Genomic DNA, 21,689 nt, shown 5'->3' on the forward strand with positions numbered 1-21,689 from the left:
TTCTGGGGGAGCAAGCGCCGTAAGTTTAAATATGTCGCCTCTTGCTCACTTCCACTCTGGGCTAAAAAGTCCCAAACCTTATTTCACTTGCCAGAGTGGTGCATGCTCTGGTTATCTCCCGCTTGGACTACTGCAATGCGCTCTATGTGGGGCTACCTTTGAAGGTGACTCGGAAGGTGCCGCTAATCCAGAATGCGGCAGCTAGACTGGTGACTGGGAGCGGCCACCGAGACCATATAACACCGGTCCTGAAAGACCTACACTGACTCCCAGTACGTTTCCAAGCACAGTTCAAAGTGTTGGTGCTGACCTTGAAAGCCCTAAACGGCCTCGCCCAGTATCCCTGAAGGAGCATCTCCACCCCCATCATTCTGCCCAGACACTGAGATCCAGCGCTGAGGGCCTTCTGGCGGTTCCCTCGCTGCGAGAAGCCAAGTTACAGGGAACCAGGCAGAGGGCCTTCTCAGTGGTGGCACCCGCCTTGTGGAATGTCCTCCTACCAGATGTCAAAGAGAACAACAACTACCAGACTTTTAGAAGACATCTGAAGGCAGCCCTGTTCAGGGAAGCTTTTAACGTTTAACAGACCACTGTATTTTAATACTTTGTTGGAAACCGCCCAGAGTGGCTAGGGAAGCCCAGCCAGATGGGTGGGGTATAAATAATAAATTATATTATTATTATTATTATTATTATTATTATTATTATTATTATTATTATTATTGAGTCACTGTCAAGGGTTTTCTAGCTGTGATAATTATATTGCAGAGGGTTGGACTAGATGACCGCTGGGGTGCCTTCTAACTCTATGATTCCATGTTTCTCTTTCCACACACACACACACACACACACACACACACAAATGCAGAAAGGGGACAACAAGTACCATCCAAACTATTCTGCATCGCACAGGGGTTGGGCTAGATGACCGCTAGGGGTCCCCTGCCAACACTACAACATTACAACACTATGGTTCTATGAAACCTAAGAGATTCCCTCTTCAGGTTTCTATTCCTTCTCCTCACTCTTTTCTGATTTCAAGGAGCAGTGTTTTGTGATGCATTTTGCATACATTGCTGAAATGTAAAAAGGGGAAAAAATATGTGTGTGTGTGTGTGTGTAAATAAGCAAACAACGACAGAGCGCAAGCGAGAGAGAGCTGTTTTCCTCCTTGCATTAATTAGGCGGCTGCGTGCACCTGGCTTTTCCCAAACAAATAAAAAACCAGCCAAGAACACAGAGCACCACCACTTGCTCCCCCCCCCCCAATCCGTTTTGGACAAGTGTGGATGGAAAGCCTTTCAGCCTGGAGGTGGCAAAGGAATTCCTGGCTTGGCAAAGGGGAGCAGACCGGCTTTGGCGGCAGATCGGGGTCCAGCTCCAACCAGCCGGCCCTCCATGACCTCATCCGGAGAAACGTCTGCCCAACCTGCTCCAGGCCAGTCGCTCCCTCTTGAAGGCCCCCAGCTTCCTTCTGCCATATTTGATGGGGCTGAGAGGAAATCTGGCTTTGCCCAAACCCCCCAGGGACGCTTGTTCATCGGCCTGAGTCATCCGTTCCCGTTTGTGGCTCTGGTGAGGGTCCCGGTCAGTTGCCAAACTCCACGTGGGGAACGAAGGGGAAGGGGGGAAGAGATGCAACTGGGGGAACTGGGGAATGGAACTGGGTTCAAGGCCCTTCCTTCGCCAATGGGCCTGCCAGGAGTTCCTGCTGGTGGCCACCCCAACGCCCCGGGCCAAGTTTAAGGACTGGTGTCACAGGGATGTTTTTGGCCACAGGGGCACGGCTGCAGTCGTTCCAAAAGTAAATGAAATCAAACCAATACTGGCTACAGGAAGATGTTAGGCTGCCTTATTCCAAGTCAGACTGTGGGTCCATTGAGCTCAGGGATGCCTGCACTGACTGGCAGCGGATCGCCAGGGAGTCTTTGGTACAGCTGAGAGGCAACAGGGACTGAACCTGGAACTCTGAGCTGCAGCCCTTTTCCTGGAAAACAAGTCAAGTTTCTAGTCCTCATGGTCTGGGATAAACAGCCAGTTTCAGCAGAAAGCTAGCTTGTACTGTCAGACCACTGAGTGTGTCTAGCTCAGTGTTGTTGACGTGGACTGGCAGCAGCTCTTCGGGGTTTCTAGTTCGGGGGGACAGGGAAGTATCTGGTCCTGTCTGGAAATGCCATCGGCTCCTTCTGCATGCAAAACTGAGCTGTAACGCTCCCCCATAAAGTAGTAGTAGTAATAATAATAATAATAATAATAATAATAATAATAATAATAAAAATAAAATTTATTTATACCCACCCTCCCCAGCCAGAGCCAGGCTCAGGGCAGCTAACACCAGTAAAATTAAAAAAACACACACAAAAAAACAATTTAAAATACAGGTTAAAATATAATTTAAAATGCAGCCTCATTTTAATAGTAGCCCATAGATCAAAACCATAAGGGGAGGGAAACGTAAGGGTCAGACTGAGTCCAAACCAAAGGCCAGGCGCAACAGCTCCGTCTTGCAGGCCCTGCGGAAAGATGTCAAGTCCCGCAGGGCCCTGGTCTCTTGTGACAGAGCGTCCCACCAAGTCGGGGCCAGTACTGAAGAAGAAGAAGAAGAAGAAGAAGAAGAAGAAGAAGAAGAAGAGGAGGAGGAGGAGGAGTTTGGATTTGATATCCCGCCTTTCACTCCCTTTAAGGAGTCTCAAAGCGGCTAACATTCTCCTTTCCCTTCCTCCCCCACAACAAACACTCTGTGAGGTGAGTGGGGCTGAGAGACTTCAGAGAAGTGTGACTGGCCCAAGGTCACCCAGCAGCCGCATGTGGAGGAGCAGAGACGCGAACCCAGTTCCCCAGATTACGAGACTATCGCTCTTAACCACACCACACTGGCTCTGAAAAGGCCCTGGCCCTAGTTGAGACCAATCTAACCACATTGTGACTTGGGACCTCCAAGGTGTTGTCATTTGTGGACCTTAAGGTCCTCTGTGGGTCATACCAGGAGAGGCGGTCCCATAGGTACGTGGGTCCTAGGCCGCATAGGGCTTTAAAGGTCAAAACCAGCACCTTAAACCTGACCCTATACTCCACCAGGAGCCAGTACAGTTGGTAAAGCACTGGATGAATGTGATCCCGCGGCAAGGACCCCGTAAGGAGTCTCGCCGTGGCGTTCTGCACCCGCTGGAGTTTCTGGGTCAGTCTCAAGGGCAGCCCCATGTAGACTTGCAAGGGGCAAGCAAAAGTTACAAAGCGTGGTTCAAGAATTCAAAAACCCTGACAGGGGATCCTGCCAACAAGCACCACATTCTACGTTAGAATATAAGAAGAGCCTGCAGGATCAGGCCAGTGGCCCATCTAGTCCAGCATCCTGTTCTTGCAGTGGGCACCCAGGGGGCCGCATGAGAGACCGGGAAGCAGGATCTTGTGGCTTCCGACGACAGGTCTTCAGAAGCAGTGATAGTCGCATCTATGGCCAGCACTCAGAAAGGCAGTGGTGGAGGCGGCTTATACCGGCTGCAACCACCGAGTCCCAGATCCCTGCAGCTGCAGATGCTGAAATGCAGCCGGGGATGTAAGGGGGGGGGCAGCTGTTGGCTCCACAGCCAAAGAATGCCTGCACTATCTCCTTCCTTCCCCCGCCCTCTGCAAAAAAACACTGAGCCCTTTGTCTTTGGCCTTCTATTATGCCTGTAAGGCAACACAGAGCTGTTCTGTGCCTCCTTCTGGTGCAAAATAGCCCCCTCCTTTCTCCCAGCCCCCTGAATTCTGAGTCTGTGTATGTGTGTGCGTGCGCGCCAGGGTGTGTGTGCTGGTCATCTTTCCTCCAGCCTGTTATTCACCACCCCCTGTCTGATCGTACAGTGGGAGAGCCCCATATTTGCATGCAGAAGGCATCTCCAGGTAGGAATCACAGAATCCATTCTAAACCCCTGCATTGCAGGACTCTCAGCTAAAGCACCCAAGACAAATGGCCGTCCAAACACTGGTTAAAAACCTCCTCGGAGGCAAGAGTCTTGTTAGATCAGAAATGGAAGCAAGAAGAAATTCTGACGGAAGAAGAACGGCAGACGAAATTAATGGACTATGCAGAATTGGGCAAAACGACAGGAAGTATTCGAAACCTGTGGGACCAGAGATTTACAGAAGACTGGAAGAAGTATATGAACTATTTGAAGAGCTATTGTAACCAGCAAATTACGCTAGTAGGACTACAAGAAGTTTTGTAAGGAGAAATATATGAAGTGTTACAAAGTAGGTAAAGATAGAGATATTGGTCATGAGTTTTAAATGTATGTAATAGGGAAAGTAAGAAACGCATACTAAGAGATTAGATTGGAGAATTTTCAGACAGGGCTGATGGAAGTAAAAAAATTGAATAAGATGTAAAAGTATGTTTAATTACAGTTGAAAATGGTATGTTAAAAAACTAATAAAAATTTATATAAAAAAATAAAAATAATAACCTCCACGGAAGGAGAGTCCACAAGCTCCCAAGGGAGGCTGTTCCACTGTCAAACAACCCTTACTGACTGATGTTTAGTCATTTCTTGTAACTTAAAAGCCATTGGAAAGAGCCCTTCAATGGAGGAACGGACTCCCCTGGATGGTGGTGGAATTGCCTTCCTTGGAGATTTGCAAGCAGAGGTTGGATGGCCCTCCGTCAGGGATGCTTACGCCTGCATTGCAGGGGGCTGGACTAGATGGCTCTTGGGGAGCCCTCGCAACCCTGCAATTTTCTCGTTTCTCAAGAGAATGCACAGCAAATTGGGCACAGAGCGGGGAGCAGCCCAATATACAGCGGCAATAGCGCAAGGAGGAGGGGCGGCTGTCAAAAGCCCCACATAACCAGATGTGTACAATTTGGTTCGGTTTGCATTTAAACATGAGCCTGTCTAAACGGCGCTTCCCGAAACAAGATGCAAACCGAGACACAGCTCTCCTTCGACACAGTTCTCCAGCCCAGCAATGAGTCCATGGATGTTTGTTAGGGGGGGAATGCATCTATGGGCAAAAACGTTTTTAAAAATGCATCCCATCAGGGAAAACTGCCCATGGTGCCTGCTAGGAGAAATCCTAGCCAGCATCTTAAAAAGCAGAGACATCATCTTGCCAACAAAGGTCCGTATAGTAAAAGCTATGGTTTTCCCAGTAGTGATGTATGGAAGTGAGAGCTGGACCACAAAGAAGGCCAAAGAATTGATGCTTTTGAATTATGGTGCTGGAGGAGACTCTTGAGAGTCCCACGGACTGCAAGAAGATCAAACCTCTCCATTCTTAAGGAAATCAGCCCTGAGTGCTCACTGGAAGGACAGATCGTGAAGCTGAGGCTCCAATACTATGGCCACCTCATGAGAAGAGAAGACTCCCTGGAAAAGACCCTGATGTTGGGACAGATGGAGGGCACAAGGAGAAGGGGACGACGGAGGGACAGTGTTCTCGAAGCGGCCAACATGAGTTTGACCAAACTGCAGGAGGCAGTGGAAGACAGGAGAGCCTGGCGTGCTCTGGTCCATGGGGTCACGAAGAGTCGGACAGGACTAAACGACTAAACAACAACAACAAGGAGAAATCCGGGCAGTAGCATGGGTGACTTTTCACAAGGACTTAAAAAAGAGTCATGCAAACTGAGAAAGAAATGTGGAGAAGTGAGTTGAAAGATGGGGAGAAATAAAAGATGGAGAGAAACCCAAATTGGCTGATTCGACTCTCCCCATAGCAGTGCTAAACACTGTGAATGGATAACAGGGAATGCTTTTCACAGGGTCTTAACAGGGGTAGGGCATCTCTCTAATCCTCTTTTAAAGCTGCCCATGTTGGTGGCCATCACTGGTTCATGTGGGAGGGAGTTCCACAGTTTGCTGATGCTGATGGATGCCTTGCGCTCTGGTCGGTTTCTGTGGAGCTGAACTGAACAATTTATGAAGGGCTGGCGAGGGGAGGGACTCAGCCCACCCACAAAAAGAGGGACATGGCAAGGACAGCCAACCCCAAGGAGCGCAAATCGACCCCCCCTTGCTCAGCTATGGGCTTCGGAGCGGATTTCCAGAAAGCGGGGGGCCAGGGCAAAAAGCAAGAAGTGAAAAGAGACAGAATGACGAGAACAAAGAGAGGAAATAAGAAGAAGAGAAAGCCAGAAATGGAAAGGCAGGGAGGAACAAATAACAGACTTATCGAAGACCGAGGCAGCGTTTGTGGTGGGGAGAGGAGGCAGATAGGAGCGTTTTCAGCAAAGATACAACAGCAGTTTCCACTGAGATCATAGGCTTGCTGGACAGACAAGAGTCCAGCAGGGAGGGGAGGCGGAAGCGGGAGATGCCTGCAGAACAGATATGCTGCCTATTATTATGCTTTGTTTATATTATTACACTCCGTAAAATGTTTTTACTATTGTACACCATGCATGGATCTTTTGATAAAGGGTGGTATATAAATCGAATAAATACTAAATAATAATAAAGCCATCTCGGCTGGTGGCCGTCACTGCGTCACCGCCTCCTGTGGCAGGGAGTTCCATAGTTTAACTATGCGCCACATGAAAAAGTATATAGCAGAGGGGCCATTATCTCCTGGACTTTACCGCTTGGCTCGGCCTTCTCAACCTCCGGGCGGCGCCAGCTCCGACGGGAGGGAGCCGCCAGGTGGCCCTCGGACTTTGCGTGCCGAAGAGACACTCCAGCCGTGAGAAGCCACCGTGCCGTTGCCTGGAGCCGTGCGTCTGTTTGCAGAGGGGTGAGTCAGAGAGCCAACACCCGGGCGATGTGGCTAATCTTGCTGCCCTGGGCCTGCCGTCTCCCCAGGCAGGTATGAAGAAAGCTCCCAGGTGGGAGCAGACGGAACCGACTCGCTGTGTGTGTGTGTGTGTGCAGTCGCTGGGCCGGTTTGTGTTTGCAATTGGTATCGCCCCCTCCAGATCTCTCATTCCTACGGCCTCCAGAGATGCCTGCCCTCTGGGCCTCGCCACCGATCCGACAGGCTGGAACCTGAATGCAAGAACATTGGAAGAGAGCCTGGCTGCTGGATCAGGCCAAAGGAGGCCAGCTCTCACAGTGGCTAACCGGATTCAGCCGCACGCCGCCATCACTGGCAGCAAGCGAAGTCAAATGGAAAGCGAGGGCAGCGAGATATAAATGGACGCCAGAAGAGCCTGGCCACTGAATCAGGCCCAAGGGCCACCATCTAGGCCACCATCCTGTCCTCATTTTGATCAAGCCAGCTAGGGCTCCATGTTGCCATCACTGATGGCAAGTGAGGCCTAATGGAGAGTGAGGGCAGTGTGGTGATGTAAATGGTTCTCACAGTGGCTAACCAGTTGCTGCCAAGCAGTTGGCGCCCAAAGGCATTTACTGCCTCCGACGGTGGAGGGAAAATACAGCCGTTCTGCCTTGTCGCCTTACCATCCATGGAACAAGCTAACCTCCTTTTCGAGCCAGCACAGTTTGTGGCCGCCACTGACCTTTGTAGGAGCAAATTACATATCAGAAACCTGAGTAAATTATAAAAATCACAACTCTTCTCTTTCTGGGCCTCATCCGGAAAGATATAAACTTGTCACAGCAGTTGTGCTCCTTGTTCCCTGGAAACCTGATTCAGCCTCTGAAGGTTTCACTGCTTGTGGCGCTATTGCCCCACCCTTTCTAGCATTTCTTTGCAGCTCCTGAGGACTAGAAACTTGCCCCGGCTCCATTTCCTCTTTGAAGAGAAAGCCAAGATTCTGAAGACAATGACGCAATGCTCTAACTTCCCCGCCACCCCATGGTTTTGTGCAGAGATGTCTCTGACCTGGAAAGCCCTCTTGGATCAGAAGAAAAAAGGTGCATTTAGACCAGGTCTCCTGTTTCCAACAGGGGGCGGCCAAAACCCACCCACCCATTCACAACAAAGCATAAAAGCTCAGTTCTGTTATTCATCTGCCGGTGCCTGGAATTCAGAGGTATACTGCCTTGGAACATGGAGGCTTTATTGTGATGTGTGGTAGAGGCAAGGAAGCTGCAAACAAGGCAGGTGGGGGCCCTTCCCCAGGAAGGAATGCTGCTGGGTTGCTGGGGGGGCTGATAGTGGTGCCTGGATGCCTGAGCCTGGTAGGGCAGGCTGGGAGGAGAGAGAGAGATTTCTCCAGCTGGGTAAAAACCTTACTGATGTTAATGCCATTGTTGCCAGATAAGAATCGCCAGTAATTGCCTGGCTCTTATCTGCAAAGGCTCCAAATCTTTACTCAAAAAATAAAAATAAAAATACGGTAAATCCCCTTGAGAGGCAGGTAAGGTCACATGACCTGGTGGACTTCAAATAAATAAATGTTGCTGGGAAGAGAGAAGGAAAAGGACTCCTTTTCAAGGCTCCGAGCTGGTTAGACTCAAGAGATTGAATTGAGCAAAAAGTTATCCCAGATTAAACAGGTCGAAGATTATATAAATAATGTGGACCAACAGTAGCAGTGTGCCTGCCTGCCAGCCAGTCAGTCCCCTTTTAGGATACTCCATTAGATCTCCCGGTTTTCCGCCCCCTCCTGCAAAGCAGTGAGCATTCTTCCCCTGCGCTTGCTCTGTCATAAACTACGAAAGTGACAAAGTTGTCCATTTGCTCTGCATTTAACTATTTAATGATGTTTTAATGATCTCATTGCACATCACCACACTTCTCAGAAAACAGCAGGAAGCTGCCCTCTCAGCTCAGCACTGTCTGCACTGACTGGCAGCCAGGAACTGAACCTTCCTACGCGAAGGAGGCATTCTACTACCAAGCGACAACCTTTTCCCTAAACGAGTTGGCGGTTTAGAAATAGTTTTCTACATGAATAAATTCTGAGCGGTGCCTGCAAAGACTTGTGCGCTCACCACTGCAAAAAGGTAGAAGCAGGTTCCTTTCGTCACAAAGGCACTTTCTTCTGCCTGCGTTATGATTTTCTGTCAATCAGTTAGAGGGACCAAAGAAATGTTAACAGCATCGTGCGAGTTTTCATCGGCTTGAAACTCTTTTATTTCCAAATCCTTCAGCATTTCCTTACATTGTAAAAGAGGTGAAGAACCCTGGAATGGCAGGGTTGGCCCCAGAAGATCCCTAGTCAATCCCAGAAATTCACAGCTCCCCAAGTTATGGCTTGCAATGACACCCCAAGCAGCCGGTGGAAGCTGGAATGAGGACAGCAACTCAGAGATGCAACTCTAAACACTGGTTTGCCCCAAACACAGGACTCTAAGGAAGGAGCTCAACGTCACGCTAAAACAATTGTTCCATCAGGGCAAGCATGAGGACTCGCCAGACAGAACCTCTCCTTGAGTTCTCTCAAGCACCCCAATTTGGGGGAGCCCAGGGGGGTTGTGCGGGGAGCAGACGGGGCAGCTCACTTGCACAAGTCCTTGAGAAAAGTTTCTGCTGGTGGGAAATCAGCATGTGAATCCCGCCCTACCAAGAGCTGCCCGCTGGGGATCGAACCTCGGACCTTCTGAGCTGAGAAGAGCTGCGGCCTCTTCTCTGCAAAAATAATGTTAATATTTCAGTCCTTGTGGTTCTGAATAAAGGGAGGAATGGAAAATGGAATGGAATGGAAGCTGCCTTCTACAGAGTCAGGCCAGTACTGCCTGCACTGACTGGCAGCAACACTCCAAGGCTTCTGGCAGGGTCTCTCTCCCAGCAACACCTGGAGATGCCAGTGGGGACTGAACCTGAGACCTTCTGCATGCAAAGCAGATGCTCTACCGTGTCACGGCCCCTGCCAAAGCAGCCCTCAACAAAATGCAAGGAAACGCTTGAGTGGGAACGCAACACAAGGCAAGGGGGGAATCCAAGATATCCTGGCGTGAGGCAGTCCACTTAAGCACAGAGCCGGCTGGATCAGGACAGAACACATCTAGTCCAGCTTCCTGGTCTTGCAGCCGCCAACCAGACGCCCCAAAAGGGAAGCCCCCAAACAGAATATAAGCGCAACAGCCACGCTCTCCCTTCCTGTGGTTTCCAGCAACTGGTATTCAGAAGCTCACTGCCTCTGGGGGAGAACTTATTGGAAATGGCCCTGCAGGATATGGCAATGACCCCCAAACTGTTTCCCCCCTCCCCACTTTTCCATGCTGCTTCTGAACTTTTGATTCACCAACCCCTCTCTGCTGGTTAGCCAGAAAGCGTGCCGGCTGGTTGGCTCATTGCGCTGGCAAAGCCCCACACAGCTGTGTGCGCTTCAGGTTGGTCAAGGGAGAGCCCGATCGGAAGGGGGATTTCCATGGGGGGGAAAGGCCCCGAAATCTAAGCTGCCCAGATCTGTGCAAAACCCACCTGGGGGTGCAGATTTCACACACTGTGTGTTCCTGAGCACATGGACTCAGAAGTAAATCCCGCCCCTCTGTTTTCAGTGGGGCTTTACCCCACAATTTAGGATCGTGGCCTTAAGGAGGGATGTGGGAGCTCTGTGGGCACGGACAGCCCATAGGCCTTGCTTGCTCCGGATTAAGTTTTAAGACGACTGAGGCTTTTTCATTCAGTTTAGTGAAACAGCCACTCACTCACCAGTCGCCTCCAGCAAGCAGGAATCTCCTTTGTTGAAACATCGGGACCTAGAGAGCTGCTTCAGACCATGTCATCCGTCATGGATATTTTAGCTGAGATTCCTGCGTTGCAGGGGGTTGGACTAGATGACCCTTGAGGGCCCCCCTTCCAACTCTACACTTATCTGAGTCTGTGTCACCTGGCTGAGGCTCATCCACTCCAGACGGGAGGTGGGGAGTCTTTTCCAGCCAAAGGGCATCACCCCCTTTGTGGAGAAACCACGTGGTGTTGGGCGGGACCAGGGGGAAAGGGGGTCTGAGCTTTGGGTGGTGGGCCACACTCCAGTCGGGGCATTCGAGGACACGCTCCAGCAGGGCAGGAGCTCCCAAGGAGGGTGCAGAGCGTGGCCAGGGACTGGTGCAGCCAAGGCAGAGTCCTAAGGGTGAGACAGAGAGGCATCGAGGGCCAGAATTTGGGTGCCGGGCCAGTGGATCCCCAGTCCACACTGGCCGGCAGCAGCTTCAGAGGAGTTCCAGAAGGAATTTTTTTGGGAGAGTCTGGGGATTGAACCTGAGAACTTCTACAATCAAAGCAGGTGTTCTACCAGTAGCACTGAGCTATAAATCCAAGGGAATTCTCTCTCATATACGGTATATATCTACATTTCCTATCCCAAGAACAACCCTGCAAGGTTTAAGATCAGAGTTGGCTCTATGGAGCTTGGACCCCAGATCTCTCTCTCTCTCTCTCCCTGCTCTAGAAATCTGCCACTCCATGATAAACTAACAGGAAGGATTCGAAATCTGCGGGACCAGAAATTCACAGAAGACTGGTGTAAATTTACAGGCTATTTGAAAAGTAATTGTGATGATCGGACTATGTTTGCAAGAAGTTTTGTGAGCTGAATTATTGGAACTATTGCAAAAATGGATAAAGGGTAGGATGGTTAGTTAAGATAATGAAAGGCAATATGAATTTAAGAAATGCATAAGAAGTCAAAACGGTGGATCATCAGAGGTGTTGATGGAAGTAAAAAAAAAAGATTGTATAAGTGGTGAGGTTTTGTGGTATGTATTATAATTTATAAGTTAAAATTAATAAAAATTATTATTATTAAAAAAGAAATCTGCCACTCCACAGCACTTTCTAGTTATATTAAATGCTCTTAAGTAGGGTGTTTAAAAAAATAATACATAGACAGGCAGCAACTCTAGTTGATATCGCACTCTGACAGCTCGGTGGAAGAAATACCTTGGCACAACCCGTTTCAGCCTCCAAGGTAATTGGGGTGCGGGGAGCCTGCATCCTATGGGCTGGACTAAGCCCATCAGACCTTCTCATTTGGCCCACACCATTGTTTGGGTTAAGCCACATCCACTTCCCCTATGCCTGATGTCTGCAGATCACCAGCAGACTAAGGAAGAGTTGCAAACACACCCACCTTTTCTGCCTGCGTGTGCAAAAAAAAGGGGGGGAGTGTCACCTGACATTAGGCAATGGACAAGTGGGTGGACCAGCCACCTGTCAAACTCTGCCTGCGGGGGGGTGTGCAGGTAAGGTAAGGATTTGGCCTGCAGGAATGGATCCGGTTCCCCACTCCTGCTTCGCAATACCGCTGTCAGTCTCCTTTCTAGGAAACGCAGGCCTTGCTGGCAAAGTCTTGGATTTTTGATTCTTGCCCGAGAAAAACAATTAGCCGGGCTGGGTTGGAGGTTAAACCTGTCTCTCTTCCTTTCTTTTTCCTTCACCCGTCAAGGAAGCAGCTTCCGCGCCAGGAGATTAATCATTATCCACACCCAGCCAGCGGGGCAGAACCCACAGACATCAGGCTTTGCTACGGTTTAGGGAGGCGGGAAGAGTGGAGCGCGGCTCCGGGGGAGGAAAAACTGCAGCGGAAAACCCCGAGTGGACGACGGATCAGACCCCACCCCGGCCAAAGGAATGAGGGGATCGGGTTTGGGGGAATCAAGAACCCTCCTGCAAAGTGGGACTGATGCTCAAAGTGCCAGGACTCTTGTCTCTCGCTCACTTACACACATTGAATCATAGAACTGGAAAGGGCTGGGAGAGCAACATGTTACCTGGAAGGAAAGGTTATTTTGCACGCCCAATATTATTAACGGATCGTCAACTTCTAATTAAAACAAAGGCTTCATCCCTGTATTATTTGAAAGATGAGCCGGTTAGTTTGAAAACAAATGATACAAAATACACGGTTATTTCAGAAAGCTGACATTGAGGATGGAGTCCCATCTCGTCCCGTCTCCCCACATCTTCTGTGTTGTTCCACAACATTTTATTTTCCGCAGGCACTGCCACCTAAACCACGGACAAATTGATTTCACCCTGGCCTAACCCTCTGGCCAAACGCTCCTGTCAATGAAATGTCATTAACAAATTGCTGATTGGAAGAGGGCTGGGGGATGCCCTAGTTTATTAGAGCCTAACGGGGCTTTTGCTTTGACTGGGGGGAAAGCAATCACCCAGCCGAAGCCACAGTTTCAACCTCCGAAGGTCACCCAGAATGCAGAGCAGGGCCAGGCAGCCGAACCACACTTCGTCCGTCCCCGTTCCTGGATTTAAACTGGAGGGGCCCTTCGCTTTTATACCCGGAAAGGTTTCCTTTCAGGTTGGAAGAGTATGATAAATCTCACCACACACACACACACACACACACACACTTTTCAAGGAGTCTCCAATCACTCCTGAACAACTTTCTGCTCTGCACGTGCCTCCTGAATGGATGTTAGCAAGCCTGGAACAGGAACTCGCACAGAGAAGCAACAGGCCAACTCCTCTGAAGGCAAGTAGTTCTTAAAGAGTGCCTTGAACTGCTGATAACAGAGGATAGGTTGGCGGCCTTTGGGGGGGTGGCGGACCCTGCCTGGATGTATGGAATTCTTCCACAATGAACGGCCATTCGGTCACAAGTGGGTGACTCTAAGGCGCTTCAAGATGGTTGCTGTTTGGGAGTTTGCACAACGCTAGCCAATTGAATAGAATCATAGAGGGTCATCAACTTCAACCCACTGGGAGGTTCTAGTATGACCCCCCTGAAATGCAGGACTCTCAACTAAAGCACCCCTGACCATCCAACCTCTGCTTATACCGTGGTACCTTGGGTTACATACGCTTCAGGTTACAGACTCTGCTAACCAAGAAATAGTACCTCGGGTTAAGAACTTTGCTTCAGGATGAGAACAGAAATCGTGCGGCAGCAGCGGGAGGCCCCATTAGCTAAAGTGGTACTTCAGGTTAAGAACAGACCTCCAGAACGAATTAAGTACTTAACCTGAGGTACCACTGTAAACCTCCAGGGAAGGAGAGGCCACAAACTCCCGAAGAAGATCATCCCACGATTGAACGGCTCTTACTGTCAGAAAGTTCTTCCTGATGTTGAGTCTGAATCTCCTTTCTTGCAACTTGAAGCCATGTGTTCGAGTCCTACCCTCCAGAGGAGGAGAAACCCAGCTTGCTCATTAAATAGTCAACATCATCTCATCTCCCTGCAAACAAATCTTTATTTTCATTTACTATTACAGTGGTACCTCTGGTTAATAACTTAATTCGTACTGGAGGTCCGTTCTTAACCTGAAACTGTTCTTAACCTGAGGTACCACTTTAGCTTATGGGGCCTTTCGCTGCCACTGTGCCGCCGCCGCGCGATTTCTGTTCTCAAACTGAAGCAAAATTCTTAACCTGAAGCACTATTTCTGGGTTAGCGGAGTCTGTAACCTGAAGTGTCTGTAACCTGAGGTACCACTGTACACTTATATCCCCGCCTTTTTCTCCAAGGAGCTCGTGGCCTGCACAGTTCTCCCTCTCCTCATTCAATACCCCACAACAACCCTGCAGGGATCTGATTTGAACCCTGGTCTCCCAGGTCCTAGTCCAACACTCTACCCACTATACCACGCTCTTTCAGTAGCTCTTGATCTCTCTCTGCTTCACCATCAACACCCAGGTGGATTTAAAAGAACCTAGTAGTATATCTGCTCGCGGAACTGCCTGGGGGGGGGAAGTGTGCTGTAAGTTTTAATAATAATAATAATGAAGGCACCGTTTGGGCAGGAAACGTTAGGCCGAGGCCAGACACAACAGCCGTGGTGGTTTGCCGCTGAGCCATCCTGGTATGGGGAAAAGGGTTTGTTCTGGCATGTGGACCTCCTGCCTCCTGCGAGTCACAACCTTGTAAATTCCATTCGCAGACCTCCTCCTCCTTCGCAATCTTTTAGATTAAGCAGAAACAAAGGAGAAGCTCTGGGGGTGGGAAGAAGAGTCCTGTTATCAGATGCCTGGGGTCACTGTGTCTCTGCCCTTGCTCCCAGCAATGTCACAGAATCACAGAACTGTAAGACTTTCCAAGGGCCATCTAGCTCAATCCCTTGCAATGCAGGAACCTCAACTTAAGCATCCATGACAGATGGCCATCCAACCTCCGCTTAAAAATCTCCAAGGAAGGAAAGTCCACCGCCTTCTGAGAGAGTCTGCTCCACCATCAAACAGCCCTTAACTGTCGGAAACTTTTTCTGAATGGTTAGTCGGAATCTCCTTTCTTGCAACTTGAAGCTATTGGTTCGAGTCCTACCCTCCAGAGCAGGAGAAAACATCCTCCATGTAACAGCCCTTCACATACGTTTCCGAGCACAATTCAAAGTGTTGGTGCTGACCTTTAAAGCCCAAATGGCCTCGGTCCAGTAGACCTGAAGGAGCGTCTCCACTCTCTGCCTGGATGCTGAGGTCCAGCGCCAAGGGCCTTCTGGCGGTTCTGCGAGAAGCAAAGCTACAGGGAACCAGGCAGAGGGCCTTCTCGATAGTGGCACCCACCCTGTGGAACGCCCTCCCACCAGATGTCAAAGAGATAAACAACTACCTAACATTTAGAAGACATCTGAAGGCAGCCCTGTTCAGGGAAGTTTTTAATGTGTGCCATTTTAATGTATTTTTAATCTTTGTTGGAAGCTGCCTGGAGTGGCTGGGGAAACCCAGCAGATGGGCGAGGTACAAATAATAAATTATTATTATTATTATTATTATTATTATTATTATTATTATTATTATTGCTCTCCTGTCTCTTCTCAGTCTCCTCTTTTCCAGGTTAAACATCCCCTGCTCCCTCAACTATTCCTCATAAGGCTTGGTTTCCAGACCTTTGATCATTTTGGTCGCCCTCCTCTGCACAGCTTGTCGACATCCTTTCTAAACTGTGGTGCCCAGAACTGGACAAACGTCCATTGCCTCCCGCCCCACTCTTTCCCTGTTGCATCCCATCTGGTCTTGATAATGGACCTCCTGGCACCAAACCTCCCCTCCGTGGCTCATGCCCCGAGCATTTGAAGGAGAGTTTCCTTCCATGTCTGCCAACCTAGGTGGCCTTCAGATCTGCAGAAGGCGCAGGAGATCTGCTCCCTCTGTCTCACCCGAGATGAATGCAAATTTTAACTTTCGTAGAGCAGGCTAGTTTCTAGACGCTTGCACTCGCCCGCCCCTCTCCACCCTCCGTCCAGCCAAGTGAAGAGGCAGGGTCAGAGTTCAAGGGCCCAATCCCAGCCAGGCAAAGACACTCAAGGAGGCTGTGAAGCAGCGCTGGTGGGGAAGCCTTGGGAGTATCACGGGGGGGGGCAGATAGAGAGAGGGTCTGGCCCCCAGGCGTGAGGCTCCCCCACCCCTGCTCAACGGATTAAAAGCAGCACCTTGAATTGGGTCTGGAAACAGAAATGCAGAGCAAAGTGGCAATTATTCTGACTCTCCTCTCACACGGTTTCAACACCCGAATTCTTCTTGGGTTACCGAGCGGAGAATTTTGGAGGCCAGGGCAGTGTGGAGTCATACCCTATTAAAATGTCCTTAGATGGCTGGCCTTCCTCATGGCTCTGCCAGCCTTCTCTGGGGCCAGGAATAGAAAGGAATCTCCCCCTTGCCCTGCCTGGCTAGATAAGGCTGGTGAGGGGGCACTGGAGTGGCCAGTTTCCTTCTCTTCTCCTCTCCCTTCCACCACCCCTCTGGCAGTACGCAGCTTGGCTGGCTTACAAGAGCCGCCTGAGAACGGAAGAAGGGCCTGGCTCAGGCCCAAAGGGGTCCCATCTAGTCCGGTCCTTGCAGTCACCACCAGATGCTCCCAAGGGAGGCCTGGGGACCTGAGCGCAACAAGAGTTCTCCCCACTTGCAGCCCCCAGCAACTAGGATTCAGAATCATTGCTGCTACCGGCCGGTTTCTCTTGCACTCACTAGTTGGGAGATAAATAACGCAGCAACACTGCTCTACATTGCAGGGCTGTCAGGAGGGTTGTTGACTGAGAGAGGATGTACAAAACAAGCTTCGGACACACAAGAACGCTTTGCTTTTCCAAAAAAGAAACGCGTTCGCACTTGGCTTGCTTTGCAGGCAAAGCACTCTGCACATGCCCTGAGGCCTGAGTTTCAGCACTGGGGTGGAAGATTCAGGGGAAGGGGGAGTAAATCAGATTAAGTTTCTTTTGTAGACCCAGACAAACAGCTCCTGACTCACAGAGAACAGGAGGGCCTGGAGATGGTAGTCACATCCTGTTGTAAACTAGCATGTGAACTTTCCTTAAGGTTCTTGCCAGGCAGAGGTGGCTCATCAGACCCAGAGTGGAGAATCCTGGCCTACAGAGACAAGATCTTTTGGGGGAGATAAGATTTCCCCATCTCCGAAAAAAACAAGGAAGGTGATGCAGAACTGGGAAAGTCAGATAAAGGCTTGGCCAGGCAGGTCAAGGGGCTGGAAAAGTTTTGCCCAAGTATTTGAAGCTTTCTTGTAAGGTGAGGGGGACAGAGGGAGAGATGTTGGCAGATAGAGTCACGCAATGCTAAACCATGGTTTGTTTAACAAGCCACAGGTTGTCCCACAGACGAGCCAGCAAACTGTGGCTTGTTTCTCCAAGGTTTGTGTTGTCCTGCCTGCTGCTGCTGCCTCCTGTCTTTCTGGCTTAGTGAGCCTCTGGGTTGGACCAAAAAAACCCATTGTTAGGGACGGGCGCAAGATTTGCACGTGTAACACCAAGGCATAGTTAAAACAAACCAAGGTTTCTGATTGTGGGTTTATTGGCAGCAAAGAAACCACAGGTAAGGTGCTGGGCAGGATACTAATAATAAGATGATGCTGATTTAACAACAACAAATTGTTTCCCCAGCCATTCTGGGCAGCTTCCAACAAAATATTGAAAATACAATAAAACATCACACATTAAAAACTTCCCTAAACAAGGCTGCCTTCAAATGTATTTTTATGTCCACACTACGCCAATTAATATAATCCTTTCCAGTAGAAAGCCACAAATAAAATAGATTGAAACTTTTTTAAAAGGGGGAGCGATATCAAAATGAGGTATACACAGAGTAGGCCCATCAAAAACAAAGGGATCATAGGACTGTGGAGTTGGAAGGGTCCAACCCCCTGCAACAGAGTTAAGTTATCGTCCCAAATCTCCTGCGTAAGGAAATAACTTCTTCATACAAGTACGGAAATAACTTCTTCATACAAGTACGGGATATGCTGAGCCCGGTGGAGAAGGTTGCTAGCTGAGATCATTTCTGTTAAGGGTTTGGCAAATTCATGGCGCAGAGGCCTACTGGAGGCAACAACAGGTAACAATGGAACCTGCATGTGCAGAGCTTGTCTACCTTTGTAATATCAGCCATTTTTGACAGAGAGAAACAGAGAGATACAGAGAGAGAGAGAGCTGGCCAGAGAGAGGATTCCAGCAAAATGATGCTTAAATGGGGCTTTTGACATGTCCTCAGAGAAAACCACTTGGCACCAGAACATGGGGCTAAAATAATCATCTCCCATCCCTTCCCTGAATAGTCTAAACAGGAGCCCCACCTTCCCTCAGCAGTAAACACCTGAATTCCCTGGACCAGCAGAACTCGTAGCAGGTATGTTCCGAGACAAGGGTGTGGGGCAGGCGCACCACGCATCATTTGCGTCCTAGAATGGCCCTGGGGCAGCTTCCCCTCTGGCGAACATCTGCTCACACATTTTCAGACACCACAACATCCCCAAACAAAACAACGGAGTATTTGGCCTCCTCCCTCAGCCATGAGCTGACGGTCCTTGCACTCCCCACGCCCCCTCCATCCCTGATATTTGCTCTTTTTCATTATGAGTTGGCAATGCAGGAGGAGCTGACTTCATTGGGTGCTTGGTCCTTCTAGCTCAGTGTTGCCTGCACTGACTGGCAGCAGCCCTCTAGGGTTTCAAGCAAGGAGGTACGGTTCCCAGAGTTCTCTGAGAAGAGGGATTGGCTTGAAGTGCTCTGGGAGGGGAGGGGAATATGAGGCCCCTCAGCAACTCCTTAACAAACTACAGCTCCCAGGATTCTTGGGGGGGGGGGGATGCCATGATTGTTTAATGTGGTATCATAGTGGTTTAAATGTTACTTTTAGAGGGCAGAAATCGAGGGCTTGCAGCCAGCAGAGGAAGGTTTTTGCTGGGTGGCGAGGAAGGAAGGCTGAGGCCATGAGATGCAAAGGGGAGGATGAGGTCGCAGACAAAAAAACCGACAATATGGCAAAAGCCCAGTATGTTTCCCCCCAGTTTCTTCCCCCAAAATTGCCAGCTGCATCACAATCAGCAGAGATGTTTTGCAGCAGCAGCAAAAGCAACAAACGGTACTACAAGTGGATCAGGGAGGGCCAGGACTGGCATTTGCTGTGCCCTTTCCTAGCGAAAAGGGCACACCAGTGCTACCCTTGCAGAGATTCCCAGGGGTGGGGGAGAGGCGCAGCCACGCTGTTGCGGAGAAAGGAAAAGAACCAACTGCCTTACGGCATCAGCTTTTGCGGGACTATGGTCTACTTCGTAAGAGGCGTAGGAACCATGGTGTGCACATTCCGGTTTCTCTTGGATCAAGGGTTGCAGGAGAGGGCTCAGGGGTTATCTTTCCTAAAATTCTGGGGCCGGGCACTGCTGTCTTTACGTGGAGCAGTGGGGAAGAATACAGCGTTACCTTGGTTTACGAACTTAATCCATTCCGGAAGTCCATTCTTAAACCAAAGCGTTCTTAAACCAAGGTGTGCTTTCCCACAGCAGCGGGGGACTCAATTTACAAATGGAATACACTCAACAGGAAGCGGAACATGTTCTGCTTCCAAGGCAAAGTTCACAAACCAAAACACCTACTTCCGGGTTTGCAGCGTTCTTAATCCAAGTTGTTCATAAAACAAGCTGTTCTTAAACCAAAGCACCACTGTATATCATTTTATTCTTAAAAAGAAGTTGCTTTCAGGTACATCAGAAGAGGTTAGATAAGGGTAAAGGGACCCCTGACCATTAGGTCCAGTCGTGACCGACTCTGGGGTTGTGGTGCTCATCTCGCTTTATTGGCTGAGGGAGCAGGCGTACAGCTTCCGGGTCATGTGGCCAGCATGACTAAGCTGCTTCTGGCGAACCAGAGCAGCGCACGGAAACGGCGTCTACCTTCCCGCCGGAGCAGTACCTATTGATCTACTTGCACTTTGACGTGCTTTCGAACTGCTAGGTTGGCAGGAGCAGGGACTGAGCAACGGGAGCTCACCCCGTTGCAGGGATTCGAACCACCGACCTTCTGATCGGCAAGTCCTAGGCGCTGTGGGTGGCCCACAGCGCCACCCGCGTCCCTCAGAAGAGGTTAGCCACGGCAAAATCTCTTACTACCAGGAACGAAAGGAACTGCCTTGTACTAAGACCCTTGAGTCCATCTAGTGCAGTATTGCTGACCCTGACTGGCAGCAGCTCTTAAGGGCTCCAGGCAGGGGACCCTCCCACCCAACCCTACCTGAGAGGACAAAGTCTGACCTTGTGGTGCTGGGGCTTGAACCAGGGGACCTCCCACAAATGTCCTAGCGCCAGATGATAGTCCACTTAATATTGGTATGGCTATTGATTGTTTACACAGCAGCCCATCCAGTTTACAACAAAATATCAGATGTAAATAACAAAAGAGAAGTGTTCCCCCAAAACACACAAAAAACTACCCCACCCCCTGTAAAAAGCAGTTTGCAGGAAAAATAAAAAAAGTTTAAAGCACACTTCAAAAGCCTGAGCAGTAAGAAGGTTTTCAAAAAGACCTCTAAAAGAGCAGCATCAAATTAATTGAAACCCAGAAGGGGTCTGCGGTGGGGGAACACTCCCCCAGGGCAGCTCTTAGCTACAAGACAAAATGTTTGCATTACAGCAGGGCAAGGCCTTCTGTCCCCCCATCTTATTCCCACCCCCTATGCCCCACAAGAAGTCCTCTAATAATCTCTAGGGGCCCCTGTATGCATAAGACAAACCCACCAGCGCCTGAGTGCCCCCCTCAAAATCGAACAAGATCTGTGAAACAGACAAGAGAGGCATGCTGCTTTCTGAATCATTTTGGCCAGCCTTGCAGACAGACACACATCAACTGGGGGTGGGTGGCTTGGCTTTTCAGTGGACCCACAAAAGAGGAGAAGGAGCACACACTCCTTTATTTCTCCAAGAGCTCCCCCAACCCCAATTCCCTGTTTAACATGCATAGCGATGCACTTCCAAGAGGACAATGGGGGGGGGGGGAGGAGAGGAGGGGGAGAGATTCTCACAAAAGACATAGCTGCTCCAAGAGGCCTGGTAACCGTTCCCTAGGGTGCGCCACCACTGCCGAAAAGCTGGATGCCACAGCTGGTTATTGTCTCCCCCATAAAAAACACACACACACAATTCCCAGGGACCTTGCAGCATCCTAGGAGAGACATCCACCTGGCCCCCCACATCCCAGCACAACTTGATTCCCCCCCATTTGTGTGTTTACAGACACTCCTGGCTCTGAACCCAATTTTAAACTCTATGTTCTTCCTTGGGACACCCTCAGTTTTTGCCACATGCCCGTTCCTCTACCCCCCCCCCCTCTTTCGGGAGATGTCCCGAAATGTGCACAGCCAAAACGGGGGGGGGGGCTTAACTCCTGGGGGAACCCCCGTTTGCTGTTATGACACCGCCCAAACACCCAAGCTTCTCCTACAAAGAGGGCCCCTCAGCTAGTGAACTGATGCTAAGACTCATTCATCACCTCAAAGTTCGCCATTCATAATTATACAGAATCACAGAATTGGAAGGGGGCTAAAGGGTCATCCAGTCCAACCCCCTGCAACGCAACACAGACACGCATATTTCTAAAAGCACTTTTACACACACACACACACACACACACACACACACACAGAGAGAGTTTGCCCCCCCCCCAGGTCAAGAGCCCCAATAGCTC

The 21,689-nt window shown here is 49.8% G+C and overlaps 1 protein-coding gene across 4 annotated transcripts in view; it reads right to left on the bottom strand.

Annotated features, from left to right (window-relative positions):
* Positions 1-21,689, bottom strand: part of SPECC1 (sperm antigen with calponin homology and coiled-coil domains 1) — a 108,802-nt gene that overhangs the window by 53,858 nt on the left and 33,255 nt on the right. The window lies entirely within an intron of this gene.

This window comes from Podarcis bocagei (genome assembly GCF_964188305.1).
Source record: "Podarcis bocagei genome assembly, chromosome: 15".
Classification (NCBI taxonomy): Eukaryota; Metazoa; Chordata; class Lepidosauria; order Squamata; family Lacertidae; genus Podarcis; species Podarcis bocagei.